Consider the following 5,017-nt stretch of genomic DNA (forward strand, 5'->3'; position numbering starts at 1 on the left):
TGCCTGCAACAGTCATCCTGATCTCCCACCTGATCCCTAAGTACTTGGGCCTTCCTCTGCTGCCTTTCCAGGCGCATTAGCAAGAAGGTGGATTGGAAGCAGAGCAGCCAAGGGAGGAATAAAACAAAGAGGAGAGCAGTCCTTATGTGGAGTACTTGTTGCTTCTCGATTGGTGTGGGTGTGAAGAGGGCATTTTGATGCCCAGCAGGTCAGAGACTTGGAGTTTGGCATCTGGAATTGTATTTGTTGTTCTTGGGTGGTTTAGCCAAAACTGTTAGCTGATTAGCTCCCTTATCTCTCCAATCTTCCATTTTCTGGCCCTTGTAATTAAATTTAGGACAGCTCAAAGATTTTCTGCTAGTATAGGTATCATTGGCTTTTGGAATCAGAACCTAAGAAGCTTAACCTAAGAATTCTGTAGAATTCAGGGAATATACAAGTAGTATTTTCATTTTAGGGAACACCAAGAGAGAAACTGAAGGAGGGCTGATTGTTGCTTAGCTCAGATCTTTCAGGGGTCATTCTTGTGAAATAGAGATTTCCAAGTGTGCAAAAGATTTTCTAGCACCAGTATATTCATGGTAACCCACCCTGATTAGTGTCCTCTGACCAAAACAAATGAGAAAATCTTCTTTTAGGCAGCGAGCATCAAGCCCCTAGCATGTGTCTGTGTGAAACAGGGACTCTCTTACTCTGAGAGACCGGTTTTGAGGCTCAGAGAGTGTTTTCCTAAAAAACGGCATTAATTTGGCAAGCTAAGCAGTTTTTTAAACTTGTTTTCAGTGATTGGAGCTTCTAGTGTTTCTCTTTTTTATATTTTATTTAAGGTATACAAATTTCATGTATTTCATATATACAGATTTAGGGACATAGTGATCGTTCCCACCCTACCCCCCTTCCTGTCCACAGTCCTAACCTTCTTCCTCCTTCTCCTATTCTCACTCTTAAATTTTACAAAGATCCATTTTTCAGTTTATTTTATACTTACAAGGCTAATTTTTGTTTAGATCAGATCTCTTAGGGGTCACTCCTGTGAAATGGAGATTCCCAAGTGTACAGAAGAATTTTCAAACACAAACGTGTTAGTAACCCACCTTGATTAGTGTCCTGAATAAAACAAATGATAAAGTCTTCTTTTAGGCAGCAAGCATCAACTCTGTAGCAACTATCCGTGTGATTCAGGAACCATCTTAGTCTGAGAAAGCAGTTTTGGGGCTCAGAGAGTGGTATCCCAAAACTACTGCATTATCTGGCAAGCTGAGCAGTTTGCTCTAAAGGAAGTCAAGAGGCCTTAAAAGCAAGCTCAGAATCAAGATCCTTCTAACCTATTACCCTCTCCACCTTCTCTCTGGAATTCCTTTGTCTGTGTTAATACCAGACTGGACAAGGGAACACAATTGCCTTCCATCTCTACCCTGAAATCTCATCTTCTCTGTTGGAAAAGAAGAGTAAGGAAAGTAACTGCAACTGAATAGATGCCCACTGCAAGACAAAGTCTGTCCCTCAGACCCATTCAAATTCCAGGGAATCATGTGGAAAGCTAACCGTGTCTATAGTATCTGTCCTTTTTACTCATTCCCCTAATAGACACTTACAACCCCTCAGAAATGTCTGCACTCTCCATTCTCCCTCTCTGCTGTGGAGAAAGGGCATGTGAGCTTTTGAGCTACACTGGGTTGCTGGGTAATCACACTCGTGTGGTTTTCCTGGGTGCTGTGATGCTGCCTCTTTGCACATTGATAAATTTGTTTCAGTCTTCTGTTTAAAGTGTCATGTCAGCTCATTCCAGAATCTTCAGAGGTAGAGAGGAAATATCCCATTACCCCTCTAGTAGATATCAGGAGGACAATTTGGGAGCCAGTGAAGCAAAATCTCCCAACATGTATCTGCTGGGCACAAGTACAACCTCAGTCTGAATGTACAATTGAAAACAGCCAGGAAAGCCCATTAGAGCATTTCAGGCATGGGAAACCAAGACACTATGGCAAAAAATGTCCTACCTGAAGGACCTCGATGGGTGAGACTCAGTGGAAAGAAGTGGTCATCAAAGAAGGAGGTACTTTTCTCTGAAGGGAGGAAAGAACTTCCACTTTGCTTATGGCCTTGTCTAAATACTGACAGAGCTTGTGGATTCAAGAAGCTTCCATAGCATAGGCAGCTCATGTTAAGAGCCTTGAGTGATCACTGACATCATGCATAAGAATGTTGGTTGTTAAATAACAACAGGAGTCACTATGCACCGACTTTCCATGCGCAACTCTGTCCTCAAAAAGTTATGTTATAATTATGTCTAAGTGCTTCTTGGGTGTTTCTTTTTCTTTTCTTTTCTTTTTTTTTTTTTTTTTGACAGGCAGAGTGGACAGTGAGAGAGACAGAGAGAAAGGTCTTCCTTTTTGCCGCTGGTTCACCCTCCAATGGCCGCTGCGGCCGGCGCACCACGCTGATCCGAAGCCAGGAGCCAGGTGCTTCTCCTGGTCTCCCATGCGGGTGCAGGGCCCAAGGACTTGGGCCATCCTCCACTGCCTTCCTGGGCCATAGCAGAGAGCTGGCCTGGAAGAGGGGCAACCGGGATAGAATCCGGCGCCCAGACTGGGACTAGAACCCGGTGTGCCAGTGCCGCAAGGCGGAGGATTAGCCTGTTAAGCCACGGCGCCGGCCTCTTGGGTGTTTCTTTAAAGTTAATTAAGTTTCTGGGGGGAGAAAAGGGGTGAAATTGACTTGCAGATGCAATGACTTTGAACATCCATTCTCTTGACTGTTGAGGAACAGTTTTTTGTTGTTATTATTTTTATTTTTGTGTGTTTGTGTGAATTGTTGAATTCTTTACTTAGTATAGTTTTGGTCTTCTGTGTATAAAGTTAATGGAAAATGCATGTTAGTGGAGAATGGGACTGGAGATGGGAGAGGGAGGAGGAGGAGGTGTGGGAAAGTGGGTGAGAGGGCAGGTATGGTTGGAAGAATCACTGTATTCCTAGAATTTACTTGAAATGCATGAAGTTTGTGTTCCTTAAATAAAAGTTTTCTTTGTGGAGGTGGGGGAGACAGGAGAAAACAGCCAGGTACTTCTCTAAGAGAACACCAAATGACAGATGATGCTGGTAAACCAGAAGGGCCTAGAGCCCCCAAGCGCCCTGGAATAGAAGCTACAGTGGCATCCATGGCAGTAGTTGTGGTCAGGATTAGGGCTGCCAAGTTCACAGAGTCAAGGCAGAGGACAAGGAGTGGCTCCCTCTTAACAAGATGGGCCACCTGGTCAAGGGCAAGAAGAGCAATTCCTGGAGGAGATCTACCTCTTCTCCCTGTCCATCGATTTTCTGGGGGTATTCCTGAAGCATAAGATTTTAAAGGTTATTATGGTGTAAAAGCAGATGCATGTTGTCCAGTTGTCCAGTGGACCAGGTGCAAAGAATTTGTTGCCATTGAGGACTACAATGGCCAGGTAAACCTAGGTGTAAAGTGCTCAAAGGAAGTAGCTACCACCACTCAAGGGGCGATGGTCCTGGCCAAGCTCTCCATTATGTCTTTTTGGAAGTCTGCTGGGAGAACAATATTGCCCAGCCCCACATTGTGCCTTGCAAGGGGACCCAGCACTGATTCTGTGCTACGGCCCCAACGCTGCCCCCAGAAAGCACTGGCATCATTTTGCCCCCTGTCCACAAGAAGCTACTGCTGATGGCTGGTAGTGATGATGGCTACACTACAGCTAGGGGCTGCACTGCAACCATGGGCAACTTTGCCAAGGCTACCTTTGATGCCACCTCCAAGACCTACAGCTATTTGTTCCCAGCCTCTGGAAAGAGACAGTGTTTCCCAAGTCACCCTCTCAGGAATTCACTGACTGTCATGTAAAGACCCCCACCAGGGTGTCTGTGCAGGGAACTCAGGCTCCAGCACTGGCTACAAAATGGGTTTTACACACACAAAAAAAAAGTGAAATAAAATATGTTTTTAAAAAAAAGCAATAATAAAAATAAAATTTTTAGAAAGAACCAGGCTCACAAAACCCAAGATTGTGGATTCAAAGAATCCTGCCCAGCCCAGGGACACTGGAACAGCATGGTAGACATGTTTATGGACTCAGTGCTGAGTTCTCTATGGCAGCCTCCACGTCAGCAGATGTGGAGTATGCCCTACCTTTGGGAGGACTCCAAGTCTTACAATTGTGAATAGAGTCAGCTGCTTCCTCATTTATGCAGAGCGGTTTGGGGTGCCATTTAAGACACGGTTAAGATAATGGAACACCTTTCTATCTGAAACCACAAAATGTGTTTCCCAAAGTCCCAAACTAGCACAAACTACTTCCCTGTCCCCTCTCCCCAGCAATAATTGCCTGTCTCCTTCCCTGTATCTTTGAGTCCTCCCCACCACCTCCTTACCTGGTCTTCGACCGATGCCTGGAGCCTGAATCACCAGCTCCCAGGGCACCTGGCACACAGACACTCTGGGAGGTTGCTGTGGGAAGCAGTGGTGTTGCCCCCTCAGTTCCATGACTGAGGACTATCCTCTTGTGTTTCAACCCAAATCACTATGTTTCAATGCAAATGGGGCTTTTCTGAAAATGTGATTTTCCTGTGGCCCAGACTGAAGCCCTAGACTGCACCAAAGGTCTCTACTGGGCCTCAGCTCCCTTTATCACCGGAGTGCTTTTTCAAACACCTCTGCGTTTGCGGTCCTTCCAGGGCTCTGTCCTATGTGAAGTTTGGTCCTGAGTATGGCACAGCCTCCTCTGTCCCATCTGTGCCCTGTGCCTGCTCTTCCCTTTTTTGCAGGAGGGCAGCAGGTGCTGCTGCTGCTGTGGGAACAGTTGCACATAGGTCAGGAAGCTGGCAGGAGGCACACCTTTGTTTCAAAGCTTTATGTTGGTAGAGCTGCCAAAACTAGGTGTAAAGCCTTAGTAGACAGACCTTTAAGAAACAAAGAAAGTGAATCCTGAAATTTCAATGGTGAATTCTTCAGAAAAATAGTAGAAATAATAAAAAGTCAGACTTTTAACCATATCTTGAAAAGATAGAATGAT

The 5,017-nt window shown here is 45.2% G+C and overlaps 1 pseudogene; it reads left to right on the plus strand.

Moving 5' to 3' along the window:
* Positions 1 to 1,991: 1,991 nt before the first annotated feature.
* LOC133774271 (small ribosomal subunit protein uS5-like) lies at positions 1,992 to 4,814 on the plus strand (annotated as a pseudogene).
* Positions 4,815 to 5,017: the final 203 nt, after the last annotated feature.

Source organism: Lepus europaeus, chromosome 15 (genome assembly GCF_033115175.1).
Source record: "Lepus europaeus isolate LE1 chromosome 15, mLepTim1.pri, whole genome shotgun sequence".
In the NCBI taxonomy this organism is placed as follows: Eukaryota; Metazoa; Chordata; class Mammalia; order Lagomorpha; family Leporidae; genus Lepus; species Lepus europaeus.